The sequence below is a fragment of the Trematomus bernacchii genome, unplaced genomic scaffold, assembly GCF_902827165.1.
Source record: "Trematomus bernacchii unplaced genomic scaffold, fTreBer1.1, whole genome shotgun sequence".
NCBI classification, from domain to species: domain Eukaryota; kingdom Metazoa; phylum Chordata; class Actinopteri; order Perciformes; family Nototheniidae; genus Trematomus; species Trematomus bernacchii.
In genome coordinates, this window is record NW_022987731.1 from 1078225 (window position 1) to 1094315 (window position 16091).

The window sequence follows — 16091 nt, forward strand, 5'->3', positions numbered from 1 at the left end:
CTGCTGTTAGCGATGTAACCTCCTTCAGCTCTGATTCTATCTGAACACAAAGTGCTCACAACACTGGATTCCAAATTAGATCAGGTGCTGCCTGTTTAGTTGACTGCAGAATCTGATCAGAGGTTAAGCAATATCTTCTGCCCCACCATTGACAGCTCCCTTCCATGGAGTTATTTCTTAACCTCACCATTGAAAACCATATCAACCAGAACACCAGATCCTCCTTCTTCCACCTTCAAAATATAGATTTTCCCCGCCCATCACTTTTTCTCTGCTGCCGAAACCTTAAAGAGGCTCAACAGTATTCTCCTTTTTGGGGTTTTCCCTTCCCTGTAGTGTGTGTCCCCCCCCCCCCCCCGAACACCCTTCATTGAACTCCTTTGTTTACTTATGTAACATAGTGACATCACATTGTACGTGAAACTCCTGAATAAACTCCATGTTCAAATCACTAATCAAGAGTCACCTCTTCGGAGCTTTCAATCGGTGTAATTAATGTTGTATTTTGTATATTTTAAGTGTTGTTGTAATGACGTTTTATGATCTTTAACTTGTAAAGTGTCTGTGAGTACCATAAAAAACAGCTCTATAAATAAAATGTATTATCATATTATTATTAAACAGAATCCTCTTTCAGGATAATGCTGTAGATCTGGAGGTGACACTTATTTTGATTCTTCAACATCCTTTGACATGGTGACAGGATGGTATAAATGAGAAACAGTTAGAGAATATATCTGGGTAATAATAACTGAGCGCTGTTTTGCATATCCTTGTTCGCTCTTGAAAATGTTTCGTGTTTTTGATGCTGGTGCAGTTTAATGCAGACACAGGGAAAGTGTTAAGTTCTTTAAGCAGTAGCACTATTTATCATCCCATATTGACAGTTAAATGCGGTTTAAAGATCTAGAAAATGCAAGCGTTATATGGTTTTAATAACAGATGCAGAATCATTATGCAATTACATTTTTTATAACTTTTTCAATTTGCTTTCACAATGTGAACCATGGCCATGACAACAAAGCAATGATGGCTTTGAAATCAGCTTTTGAAAATAGAAATATACCTTACAAACACTTGAGACTCGCTTCAGGTCTTATAATGACCACCTTTTCACCTTTCAAACTTAATAACTTCTGCTGCTTTTCAAACATTTCAAGGTCAGCTTTCAAGCAGAAACCTTTCATTAACTGATATAAAACCGCCCTTTGGACTTCTTGCTTATTTCTAACAACGCTGAGATATTCAATGTGAGAATCCTTGAATTTAAAATCAGAACACCAGCTTTTCAAACCTCTCTCAGTGCATGACTGCAGGGTATGGTGATGCAACTTTTACAGAAAGCTCATGAAGAATACATGTTCCCTGTGATGGACTCAACGCTGGAATCAGCCCAAAAACATGCATTCACTTGGCAAAGCAAATTTGGATTAAAAAAAATGAATAAGAAACAAGACATCACATGTGGCCCATTAAATACAGAACACTGACTCCAGCTGAGGATGGGAACACAGAAACTGCAGCATTCACAACAATAACAAAAGAAAAGCAATAAGATGAAGAGCAGACCCCTGAGCAGAATTACTAATATTGATGATATTAAGACAACTTGCAGGGCTAATGTTTGTAGTATCGACTTTATATTCAGCCTTGTTTGATGCAGGTTCATAATGCATAAGATCGATGTCCGACTACACACTGAAGGCTTTCTTCATGGAGCTGAGACCCTGGAGGCTGAGCACTGTGGGGGGGCTCCTCTCCCCGTCAGCACACACACTATTGATATGTAGCTCATAAACACACACCGATGATCTTTTGTTGTGGGTAACACAGATTAAAATCACAGTACTCTGCTTCTACTGGACGTCTGCAAGGCAAACAAGCAGCTGTGTTAAGCCCTGAGCCTGTTTTTCAGGTCTCAGGCTTGAAAATGACATTCCCAGAACAAATGACTATAACTTCACTTCTAAAAGGGGTAAATTAAGAAAAAAAATCTCAAAGCAATGATACACTTGTGAGTTGGATGTACAAAAGTCAGAGTAAATATAGATGTTTTTATTTTAAAGTAAATTCAGATTGAACATAGTAAAAAAAATAAAATTATAGTTTCCGTCCAAAAGAAAAACATTACTTATAGTGAAAACCACCCTTGAATGATGGGATAGTAGACTAAAAGCTTTAGGAATCCAAACTATAACATATAATAAGTAGCCTGTATCAAGATTGATGCAAAACAAGTGAGACGTGACCTTTTTAGAGAGGTTTAGAAAGAAAAAAAACACCTCTGGGGTCATTTGGGTGTATTTGCCATATCTCTGGAATCCATTGGTCGATTTTGGTGATTGACACCTCTTTGTAACCGTTAGAGCCAATAGAATCGAGGGGGAGTTCCTAAATCCACCTAAACATTACCATTGAGGAGTGAGAGTGATGCGCACGCAGTTTGCCCAAACCGAAAGCTATGTTACGCTCTATATGAAAACTACTCTTATTGCCATAAATGTTATGATGGATTATCAGTAATCATTTCAAAGTGACACAGAGATATTGGATTAACCTTCAGCAGAGTTGATATGCGTTTTAATGCCATTAAACACAACTTTTGATCAGAAAACAGCAAAGGTAAGACGTATTTGCCGTTTTGGCCCCGTAAAGTGAAGTTGTGTTTTGTCTTTCCTGGCTTTCGCTGCCGTGAGTTTTGGTCGCACAGTGATGATACTTATACCATTGGAATCTGTGGAATCTCAGCTTGCATATGATATCTAGTTTGTGCAGATTGCATGAAGTATAAAAGATTGCTACCGTGAGTTATGTGCTAAGTGCGTTAGCACTCTTTCGCTTAGTGCTAATTCAGACGCTTGGCGTTAGAGTTGTGTTTTGTTTAGGTACAAATGATTCATATTGTCAGTTAGCTGAGTTTCTTCCCATTAAGTGGGTATGACACATTAATAGGTTGTTAAATGTTAAGAAGCCCTGAGACACAGTTTTGTGAATATTGTTGTTTTGCCCCCGCCGGCGGGCATCGGGCTTAACAGGTTAACAGGTTAATGTTCCCATCAGAACCCATCAGGACATAGTTTAACACCAATTCCAGGGATCAGATTTTAGTTTGGGTAAAGCAAAAATAAATAGTTTGTCACAGCTGATAAACATGAGTTTTTACCACCCAGCCACATTTGAATGATAAAAAATGCCCAGCATATGAAATAAGCTTTTCAAAAACGTCATAATGTAATGTATACGGTATATATGTGTAATTACTTCCAATCCTATAGAAGTTGCACAATGGCGAATGAAGCCAAAATGAACTGACTATCGAGTACAAAAATACACGGATTATCTCGGTAGCTACTTGGACCCAAGTAGACGGAAGGAATGAGGTATTTGCGGTCTACAATGACAGAGAAGAGACTGTCAAGTTTGTCTGTACTCAGCATTGAATCAAAACGCACTAAAGCTTTGGATCTTAATAAGTTTGTGAGGCGTTTTGCTGAACAACATGGTAATCGCCGCATTCAGCTGTTATAGGCATGCCAACTTGATGCTCTGCTCACGGATGAGTCGATGAGCATACAAAACTGTTAAGATGATGACCTTACGTGTGTAAATATTCTTTTTTCTTTGTGGGGGTCTGCCCCCAAAAAACAGTTTTAAGTCCTGAGAAAGTCAAATAAGACGGTGTGTAAAACTACACTGCCCAGCCAAAAAGAAGTAACCACTTTGATTTAACTAGGCCAGTAGGTAAGGCCTTTCCACTGGATAATAATACCCCTGCATTATAGCAACAACAACAATAATAATAATAATAATAATAATAATAATAATAATAATAATAATAATAATAATAATAATAGCAATAATAATTGGGAGGGGGGTGCGCGGCTGTTCTTATGTTCTCTGAGGGGAGGCTCACCTTCCCACACTTTGAAAACCCCTGAGCTAGATTATTTATTAAACAGTATAACAGTGAAATCTAATCAGTGGTTACTTTTATGGATGTTCAGAGAGTGGGAATAGATGGGTCCAATTCAGGTCAATTTAGAGAGGATGTAATAACAGTTTACCCTTAGCCATGTCCCTGTTCCAATCATTACAGTACGAGATTATCAGGAGCTCATTAAGAATGTAGGGCTCACAGGGCTGCTGAAGAGGAACAAGAGAGTCTGAAACACAGTGTATGAACAACAGATCAGAAAAAGTTATTCTCTATTTCACCTTAAAGCCAAACAAACTTTATAAAACAACACAGATTCCATCTCAGAAAACCGTAAATGTTTTTAATTTAAAATATTATTTTACCCAGTCGTTATTTTCCTAGTTTAACATTAACCTCTGTGTCGAAAATGTCAGAACCTTATTCACAGCAATGTTTTAGGCACAAGTAAATACACAGGGAAAACTGAAATAACACCTCTGCAGCCCAAATCATATTATTCCATTATTTCAGCCATTAGATATTTTCTTTGCACTTAGGATAGCAATTTGGTGTTCCTACGAAGAATCAATGGAGACATGTTCAATCTGCACATAAAAACAATAAATGGTTGAAGATAGCAGGGATGTGTGGGTTTTACATATCATTTTAACAACAAACCCAGAAAAGGTCTTAAAGGGGTTTTACTGTGCATTTCGGGGTTTCCTGTTTTTTCATTTAATTGTTTATTTGAACCGGGACAGTGCACATTAATGAACATTTTAAACAAAATAATGTTTTTAAATGTAAATGAGCCGGATTTGAGCTTTGAGCTAGTTTCCATCCGTAGTCCCGTCACATACAACATTTATGAACATAACATTTATATACATGGCAAACAGAAATACATGATATGCAGAAAGAGCATGAGCAGCATACACGCCACAAGGCAGTACAATGTAGCAGCAACGACATATAAAGTGCAGGACTGTAGAGTGCTCTATAGGTTTTGGTGCCCACACCTCCCCCCGTCTGAAATGCATCCATTGGACTACTTTGTTTTCTTTCTAACACTTGCTTATATTGGCTAGCCTCCAACACATTGTACATAAGGGGTTAAGGGGCGGGACATCTCTTAGCGGTTGTCTAATCACAACAGAGCCAGCCAGCTAACCAATCAGAGCAGACTGGGCTCTGGTTTCAGACAGAGGGTGAAAAGAGGTGCTGCAGCACAGGCAGTATGAGAGAAATAAAGAGCTTTCTGAACAGCATGGAGACATGTCCCAGTAGAGACACTACATACTGATATACACCTGAAAATGAGCAGAATAGGAACCCTTTAATGTAACTGTAAGAGAATACAGTTACCTTTTTTTGTATCATGATTAAGTAATCCAGTACGTTACTCCCGAAGTCTGGAAAGGAGGACACAAATGCTATCTAAGGTGAGATGCCATGATACACAGACTGATGTTTTAGTCATGTAGTCTTGTCACATCCTACTGAATCTCTGTCCTGATGTCCTGTCCCTTTATAGTAAATCTTCCATGAGGGTCTCTGAATGTGAGGATGTCAAAGCACTTGTTTTTCATTGGCAGCCTAATGGACTGGAATCGGTCCCTGGAGTTAGTTTCAAGAGAACCCTGGAGCCTCGGAGCCAGAACAAGACGAATGACTGAGAGGAAACGGAGAAAGAGTGATTTGATGTCAGGGAGATTTGATCAATGCCACTGTCAGACACACATATGTTTGTTGTGTTTGGGATTTTGGGCTGTTATGTAATCAAGCGCACATAGTAAAGAGTGTCCATGATTCATAAGGAGCATTGTTAGTGCTGGCTTGTCAGTTTGTGCGAGCCATAATGTGAAAGAGCATGGAAAGTAACATCCCATGAGTCCTTTAAATGTGGGTCATGGCTGCATGCTGCCAGCTGAACACAACATTAGAACAGGCAGGAGTGCATCGGGGCTAGAACTCAGACTCTCTGCCTTATCAGAGATTTGTCCCGGCTTAAAGGCTGTTTTGGATTCAACGTCTCTCAACTTTGAGCCAGGCTTCATTTGTCTTGATCTTGAGTGTTTTGTGGTTGGTAAGACTTGTATTTGTCTTAGTCGCCTCATCAGTATTTGACTCAGACTTGCCAGAGCTTAACCTGTTAAGCCCTGAGCCTGTTTTTCAGGTCTCAGGCTCGAAAATGACATTCCCAGAACAAATGACTATATCTTCACTTCTAAAAGGGTTAAATTAATAATCTTTTTTCTCAAAGCAATGATAAACCTGTGAGTTGGATGTAGAAAAGTCAGAATCAATATAGATTTTTTATTATTTTAAAGTAAATACAAATCTAAACATTACCATTGGTGAATGAGTGACGCGCAGCCAGAATGCCCAAAACCGGAAGCTGGGTTGTAGCTCTCACACACTCTATATGAAATCTCAGTTTTTGACAAAAGATTGATGATGGACTATCAGTAATCATTTCAAAGTGACACAGACACATTGGATTAACCTTCAGCAGCATTTTTATGAGTTTTAATGCCATTGAACACAACTTTTGATCAGAAAACAGCAAAGGTAAGACTATTTGCCGTTTTGGCTCCGTAGAGCTACGTTGTGTGTTGTCAGGTTTTGCCTTCGCTGCCCTGAGTTCTGGTTGCACAGTGATAATACGTATACCTCTAGAATCTGTGGAATCTCAGCTTTCATTCAATATCTTGTTTGTGCAGATCCGATAAGTAATACCATATTTATACCGTGAGTTCTGTGCTAAGTGCGTTAGCATTTTCTCGCTTAGTGCTAATTCAGAGGCTTGGTATTACCCTTGTGTTTTGTTTAGCTAAAGATGGTTCATATCGTCAGTTAGCTGAGTTTCTTCCCGTTAAGTGGGTATGACATATTAATAGGTTGTTAAATGTTAAGAAGCCCTGAGACACAGTTTCGTGAAAAAAAAAAGGTTGAATGGTGATTTGATGCAGGCTTATGTCTGCTGGGTTGTTTGACTCTCATCCTATGTTTTCTCTTAACTACGACTTGCTGTTGGCTCCTCTGAGTTTTTCGACGTGAAGATCATGGTCACAAGCAGCTTTTGACTCCAGCTTGTGCTTTTTTTTTTGTGAATGCTAAGGCTCAGACAGTCTATGTTTTAAAGGGGCCATAATCTGCAAATCTTCAGGTAACAAAATATATTTTGTGCCACTATTCTGACATGTTTCCATGCTTTAATGTTCAAAAAGCTCTTTATTTTTCTCATACTGCCTGTGCTGCAGCACCTCTTTTCACCCTCTGTCTGAAACCAGAGCCCAGTCTGCTCTGATTGGCTAGGTGGCCGGCTCTGTTGTGATTGGTCAACTGCGTAGACATGTCCCGCCCCTTAGCCCATCATACACAACGTGTTGGAGAGGTAGCTAATAAAAGTGCAATTGTTACATAGTGATGTCACTATCAGGAAGTGTCATGTGTTGGAGAGAAACTCCCTCTGGAGGGACACAGGGATTTTAGCCTTTGCAGACCATTTACATGCACTAAAACCTATAGAACACACTAGAACTAAATCAGGAACAATATATGCATGCTTTAGTCTTCACTATTGGCTTAATGACATGCCCATGTTAAGCTCATCAGAAGTCCACATCTCACCATCACCATCACCATCATGTCTAGACTGAACAAGCCCTTTCCTATTTTATTTATAGCTTCCAACCCCTCCCTTGAATTATATAATGCTTTGGCTCTGAACAACAAACACTAATCGTATTTGTTATCCTTTTGATCAAATGTCAATTAAAATATTTGTTTACTCCGAATGAAGTCTGTACTGATTGAACTCTTCTTCCATCTCATCCCTTTTTTCCACTTCAATTCTCTCCTGTCACCTTGAATTATTTGTTATCTCCACTTTGTAGCAGCGGATAAAGGACGTGACAGAAAATGAAATTCAACACAAAATAACCCCACATGAAATGGAAAAGTTGTAGCCCCTCATACACGGGACGTATTGCCAAAGTATGCAAAATACGATTTGGGTTATTGCAACCGGCTCACAAGTACAGGTACTCGCCCCTGCGCCATCTGTGAGTATTTGTTCTTGTTGTTAACTATTTAGAGCTACTGTATGTATACATTACTGTCCATTGCTTGACTGTATCAATTATGCTATTATGCAACTGTTATCCTTATAATTACATTTGTAAAAAGAATAGAATAACTGTTTAGCGAGAAGACTGAAGCGCTTCGGGATCTGAACTCAGATATGAAGTGCGATATAAATTAAACCCATTATTATTATTATTATTACTGTACACTGTTGGTGTTATAATCACATTTGATTGGTTGACATCATAGATTCAACTTTTTATTTTGGAGGCAAAGACATTTCTCTGCTCTGTGACAGGCTGTGATAAATGAGTCTGTATGTCGAACAAAGCTGTGTGTGGTATGAATTTTATTACACTCCAACTGAGTTATATTTGGAGCGCCGGTCATTAACCTAGTGGCATCAAAGGGTGTGTAGTTGCAGATGTTCACAACGTAGACCCAGTCAGCCATGGTGAAATGGCCTTAGTGTGTAATTGCATTGGTTTTCCCTCCAAACATGGATACATTCAACACAGACTGATTCATCACGAGTAACATTTTGGACGATAGTACTATTTAGTGCTATTCTGAAGAAAAAAGGCATACATAATACAATCTGATAAAGTTCATGCAAATGTGGTTTGTTTTCAGTACACCGTGCAGGGTTTTTATATTAAAGCCAGGATCATTTGCTTTGTAGAGCAGAGGGACTCCTTATTTCTTCTCCTGGAGAATTAAAGCAAAACACACATAAATCCCAAAATGCTCTGGAGAGGAGGGAAATGATTGTCTGGACTGCCACCTTTAATCTGTGACTGGTGTACAGAGACGCATGGTAAAAGTCTTTAATTAAAGGATAAAGCACTGAATCATATCAGGGAATGGAGCTAGAGATGCACTGATTTACCAATATCCACCTTTTTTCTTCTGGGAAAATAAAACATGTTAAAGTGGAATAATCTGCAGTTCATTTTCAGTTGGATTACATTTGTCCAATTACTTGGGATTCCTTTATTTTGAGAGTGTTTGAGTGAGAGAATGTCCTGTGACCAGAGATGGGGTTGTTACTAAAAAAAAGTAATATATTACATATTACATATTACTTTAAAAAAAACTAATATATTACACTACTTCGTTACTCTCTACATAAAGTAACTCGTTACTTTACTCGTTACTTTACTCGTTACTTTACTCGCAGGGCCGGCCCGCCCCTCCCTACAGGCAGATCACGCAGACTGCTAAAGTTTCAAATGTTCTCTTTAGTTCAGTTTCCATTGTCGCATAAGACTGATCCAGATAGCTCTGACTATGGCTGTCCTCTGTCTCCTGCTATCTGTATTTTGCGCAGTATATCTCTGAACGATGCGATGGTGATTCCACTGTGCAAATGGGCAACATTTTCTCTACTATGAAGGATGCTACAAGCCTGTCCATCTCTGCTTTGGTTACCGGTCATTTGTGCTGCTTCGGAGTCGGCGGCGGCGACTCACAACATCCTCACTCTGGGTTCGGGGGTCCTTAGCTATTAGCTTCACCTTAGCTTGTGTTCTTTGCAGGTGTTTGTTGAGGTTTGACGTGGTGTTTACAGCAGTGGATAACAGCTTCTGGCCTGGACACAGTTTGCACCTCACCGTCACATTCCTGTCTATTCTTCGGACGAACTCAAAATAATGGGCATACCTCCACCCCTCGAAAGTTATCGCTGACTCAACCATGTTTATGCAGCACTGCACGTGGAGATGTGGACGCTAGGGATGTGCATCTCCATCACTGAGGCCGATACGATGCGCATCTCGATACGCTACCAACGATACGATACATTAACGATACCTTTGAAACACCAGGCGATGCGATACGATACGATTCACCCCTGTTGCGATACAGTTCGATACTATTTGATTCAACATTATGCGATACGGGGCGATACGATGTGATTCAACACGATGCAAAATAATGATACAATTCAATATGGTACGACAGAGGATTTTGTTTTATTCCTTATATGCAGCAAATCATACATTAACAAAAAAGTGCTTCACATATTTGCTTCTCTCTACTAGTACTGCACATCCCATCATGCTGTTTCTTTTTTACCTTAAAAAAAACAAACACTTAGACCTTTCACAAACTGGCCTTTTCACAAGTGTAGTAGTGTTCTCTGTCTCCAGAGTACAGTTCAATGTTATAACACCTCACAGTTAAACAATTTAAGGATGCCCAGGATTAACAATGTGCAAATAACAACTACCACAGTGCAATGCACATACAACTGCCAGCCTGATGTGCTTAACACTCATGCATAGGCTCAGTGGCGACTGGTCATTAGGGGCAGGTGGGGCACAGCCCCACCTAGTGTCAGCAGAAAGTATTACAAATAATGATTACAAAAATGCAAAAAAATAAATAAAAAAATATATAAAATATATTTTAAGATCATGTTTAATCATCTGATTCGTCTGTACATTGCTGTTTTAGTCTGTGTTCTTCTAATTAGTGTGTCTACAGTCACAGTGTGTGCCTATTGGGCTGTTTAGAGCCATGTGGGACAAAACCTGATTATGCCCCTCCCTCTCGCTGTGAAGTGAACGGTGACTGTAAAAACTTCACTGCGCATGCTCAGAGTATTTTGTAATGTAATGTGTGTGGCAAAAAAATAATGACCAGAGGGGCACGGAGCTACCATCCCCACCATACGTCATCTCAAATCATTCAGAGCTGATTGGCTGTAAGTACGTGTGCCGCGAAAAGTGTGGTGTGTGAAGAGGAGACGAGAGAGCTGCAGTGACGCGTCCTAAAACCAGGAAGTAAGCACAAAAAAGCAATGAGATTTCTCCAGAGGATTTTAGAAAATAACTCGAAATAAGATCTGTGGGAAACGTACCTGTTAGATAAATGCACGTTTTGATTAGCCGGATAACATCCACATGTCTACCCTACTTTTATAATTTTTTTATCATAAATCTATGGATTAGATTTATGATAGACTTTTGAAACTACAAGAAGATAAGGAGGACTTTTACAAAAAAGTTATAGAAATGTTTGTCCAGAAGGATAGGCAAATGGACTTCATCTTCAAGTCAAGGTAAGACCGCCATTTTATTGAAAATGGGATCTTACTAAGAGAGAACAATTCAATATTTAAATGATAAAATTACATTTTTTGGGTATCCTTTTGTTGAACTGTCTGTTTAAAATTAATCGAAGCATCAGACAAAAAAAGCTTTTGAAAATAATATTATATTTTGGTTTAGGTCAAAATATAATATTTGTAAACCTGAAGAGTCAGTGCCAGTGCCTCAGCAGCCATGAACCTCACTGCACGTCACTGCAGAAGCTTATATATAGACATCTCATTTTTTTGTGCCCCACCACTTTTGTACATATAAAAACGCCACTGCATAGGCTAACTCACCAGTGAGCAGAAAGCAGTGGTTTCTATACTGTAGGAACAATAAAGAAAATAACCTTTCACAAACAGCTATTTCATAACTGCTTACAATTGTAAGGAAGACATTTAAACTATTATTGGCAGTCACAGGCTGTTGTAAACTAAACACCACTCTCTCTGACAGAACACCTCACTGAGTGATTTCACTCATATGTCTAACTTTCAGGTTTCTCTTTTCAGCTGCAGACCCCATGCTGCCTCTTTATGTGCGTCGCTAAGTTCCTCGTACTACTTGTGTACTTTAAAGCCGCACGGCATCGTTTACAATTTGCTCGCGATTTGTGAAGTTGACCGTCTTTCTTGAAAAATCCGAAGTGTTGCCAAACGTTTGATTTGTAGGTATTTTTCGGTGCGCTGTGTTTCTCTTTCTCCTCGACTTCCATGTGTGTTGAACTGAGACTCTCGGCCTCCGTAGTGGTGAAGCAAAGATCAAAGATCGTCTCTGCTGAGTGCTGACAGGATGAGAGGATATTATATGAATGAATCGTTTTTTTACCGATGCAAAGACGCTACAATCGATGCATCGCGAGTTCAACCCAAACTGTAGCCGATGTGCACTCTTTCAAACCGGTGCACTCGCATCTTGAACGTTTATGCCGGTGCACCGATGCGAATCGGTGAATCTTAACATCCCTAGTGGACGCGCAAGTCGCGCAGATTACGTACATATAAACCTGCGGCGGAAACCCCTCTTGTCTGTCAGTGTGATTATGACTAATGTTATAAAAGTAACGAAGTAACGCGTGTCGGGGCAATGTTAGTAACTGTAGTGTGATTACTGAATTATAAAAGTAACGCGTTACACTACTCCGTTACCGACAAAAGTAATATTATTACCCAACACCCAACTCTGCCTGTGACTATGTGGGGTTATGGAGACATTTCAATTGGAAAGAAAAACACAGATGTGTGTGTATGCTGTCAATCATAGTTTTTAAGAAGAAAGAAAACCTGAATATCAGACGTCTGAACAAATAATAAATGTCCAAGAAAATTATAATTGGTGCATTTCTGTCTTTTGTATTGATTCCTTACAATAAACACATTAATACAAAATAAAAAAATTAAATAGGAGCAAGAGTTGTTAGTTAAAAGGAACAGCTAGATATATTCTATATTGGTCTCTAAAGATGACTTTGATGTGTTCGTGCAGTCTAGGATAAATATAATATGCCCTGCCGTTTCTGATGCAATAACAATGGACTTCTGTAAAGTCTGTTCACTTGCCAGTTTCTGTTTACTCATGTCATGTTTAGTTTGTTACTTACCAGGTTTATGTTATACAGTATGTTCATGTTTAGGGTATAGTCCATGTTTTTATGTTTGGTCATGTGTTGTTGTTCCAGTGTCAAGTTGTAGTCATGTCTTGTCATTGCACTTCCTGTTTTATTTTGTACTTACCTTTCCTTCTCGTTTCAAAGCCCTTGACTTCCTGCATTATGTTTTTGTGTTTTTCCCGCCAGTGAGATTGTCAGCCACCTGTTTCCCAATCACCTTTTTTGTATATAGTCCTCGTCTCCCTTTGTCTTGTGTCAATTCGTCTTCATCCATGTTACGCCAAAAGAGCCAGTGATTTTCATGCCAAGAAGTCAAGGTTGGTATTAGGTTGTTGCACGTTGCCTCTGTTCGAGATTTGTTGTTGTTTTCTAGTTTAAGAATTTCATTTTTTTAACGTTGTCTCGAGTCATTCCTTGCATTTGAGTCCAAGTCTTTGTGTCACGTTCCCGAAAAACTTCATGATGATCACCACCGTTATGTTATATTGGTCTTGAGGCTTGTGCTAGAAGAAATGTGTTTAGCAATATTGTGCAGTAATTGAAAGATGTTTTTTCTAGTAGGATAACAAATCACATCAGAGCTTTGTAGATGACATTCCTTTCTGTGACAGAGCCTGAGGCATGGCTGCAATGGGTGATCTGTTTGGTATTTTAAGCAAAACACTTCACAGACGTGTTTTGTATAGGTATAGCCCTACAATATATTTTTCCAATATAGCATAATAGGTCCACTAAGATTTGTTTTCCTAAAACTCAGTTTCCAACTACATGAATAGCTGCATCATTTTTAAGTTGCAATTCTTCTCTTGCCATCTTTTGCTAGAGAGAGATTCCTACCGGGAGATCTCAGCTAAACGCTGCGGTGATTAAATGCCATGTTATGCTCCAAACCACTTCAATCTTTATTTCTGAAACAGTATGGAGCTCAAACCTTTCTCTCTCGCAGGGTTTACCACAAGGACATTACGTTACACATATTCTCTCCAGACTCCAGTAGCCTACAGCGTTAGCTCCATGGTTAGCTCTGAGTGTTAGCATGCTTGCTAATGTAAACACACAGCATTACTCCCAAAACACGCCGCGCATTGTTTCTGATACAGCACATAGCTTGACATGTTCTTTCTTAAGTGTTTACCGCTAGAACAGTGCCATTATATGTATTATGTATAATGCATAATTATATTATATAATAATAACATTATGAATGAATGGACTCTTTGAGGAAGGAACTTTGCACATTTTGCATATTAACACAAACCCAAGTAAAACAGCTTTGGAGCTCAAGAGGGAAGTATTTCTGGCTCTTCCTCAACTCTTTATACTTCTGGAATAATAAGCCACAAGGGCTTGAACAATGTAAAGCAGCCAAATGTTGCAAAGGCATGTTCAAACATTTTTCAGTAATAAAGGATTTAGGGGTTTTGTAACTGGCAGGCTAGAGCAGTGTTGAAACATTTTGCTGAAGCCGAAGACAGCTGGAGTATACATGACTTCAGGAGCTCACAGTGTGCATTTCCTCCTCTTCCCACCTGTCAGCGACTACTTACAGGTCCTCAGGTCAAAACACAGAGCAAGTGGAAGCCAAACAAATGAAAAGAGAACGAAAACGCAGTCTAAGGTAAAGAAATAAGAAACCAACATCAGAAAAACACTTTTCAAAAATGATTTTGCTAAAAAAGACATCCTCCACCATCACTTACGTGCAAATTGGGACATTATGGTAATTACTGACTCAAAAAGGCTTATTACCATCAGTCTGGAACAGCAATCAGTACAAATAATAAGATATTTGTTTACTAGTATCACCAAAGTTGTTAAAGTATTATTATTTTTAAAACCCTTGACAGTCATCATAGGCTCAAACTAGGGCTTATAATGTAATCTTAACTGATTTCTAATGACTTTTTTGACTGTTTCAAATGTTGAATGAGTAAATTGATGGAGTTATTTAGTTCACTTAGGTCTGGGAGCAGGGCCACGCCTAAGCCACATCCCTGTACCTACTACACATCCGGCTTGCTTTTCTCCGATTTCGCAACCCATCCTTCATATCCCTTCCATTCATCCATTCCCCACCTTATCTTTACCCACATCTAATCCCGTCAATCATCACTTATTCCCTACATCCCTTCGACACTTCATTCCTCAATCCGTAGATCCCATCCCATCCCTTCGACCTCATTCAATAATATCTCCCTTCTTACATCCCTTCATCTCCCTTCCTTCATCCCCTTCGACCCTATTCATCCATTCCTCCCTACAACACTTTGCCCCTTTATTCTCACCTCCTAACCTCCTTTCATCCCACCATCCCTTCCTCGCTCCCTACTGTACATCCAATCACATCCCTAGATCCCTTCCACCTGATATCTCTCCCTCTCTACAACCCTTCGTCACTAAAACCCTAAATCTCATCCACCTTTTAGCCCTTCATCCCTACATCCCTTGGACCTTATTCATCCATCCTACATTAAATTGCGTCTTTATTCCTAAATCCCTTCTTTCCTTCTTCCCCTTCATCACTACATCTCTCCCTCCCTACATTCCTTTAACATATCATCCCTAGATTCCTAGATTCCTTCCACCTTTCATCTCTCCCTCTCTACATCCCTTCGACACTTCAACCCTCAATCCCTAAATCCCTTCAAACGGTTTCATCCATCTCTCCCTACATCACTGTAAACCTTCCTTCATGCTTCTCTTCATCCCTCCATCACTATATTCCTCCCTCCCTAAACCCCTTTTCCTCTCTTCCTGCTGCCTCTATCTTTTTGTCTTATTCTAGGTAACGTCTGGTGGCTGGTATTCAGGGACAATGGATGTATTTGTTATTTAGTGGGAATGCTGATACAGCATTCCAACTATCTGTTATTCAAAATCTTGATTCCGCCCGTTATTTTGCCGGTCTTCTTCTCCCACATTCAACATCGCAGAAACTCCGTTCAAACATCAAAACGTTCAACTCGGTCTGGAATCGATGGCTATTACTTTTATCATTCATAATTTTCATAATTCCAGAGATACATCCCATAATTCATCACATTTTTAACCATTGAAGTCAATGGAGAAAATCTTCAGACTTGAACAATCTTCATGCGACTTCAACTGCTAACTGTTCATTCATACTTTCACTCAGAAACCTCATTCCAACTTTAAAATGTTACACATCTTTCTGACATTATTCGTGTAACACAACTTTTAAATCTGATTCTTACTTTTAGAGATATTAAACATTGTTCAGACCTTGGTAAAGAGGCTTTCTTCAGATTTTAACATTAACTAGAGTGCGTGATGTCACAGCTAGAGGGTAAGAAATCTTGAAATTTGCCTTCATATATTTTTTTTAAACTGCCATAATTCCCAAACCCTACATTCCTGA

At 39.2% G+C, this 16091-nt stretch overlaps 1 protein-coding gene across 1 annotated transcript in view; it reads right to left on the bottom strand.

Annotated features, from left to right (window-relative positions):
• The window catches only part of plch2a (phospholipase C, eta 2a), a 243904-nt gene that overhangs the window by 156637 nt on the left and 71176 nt on the right, over positions 1-16091 (bottom strand).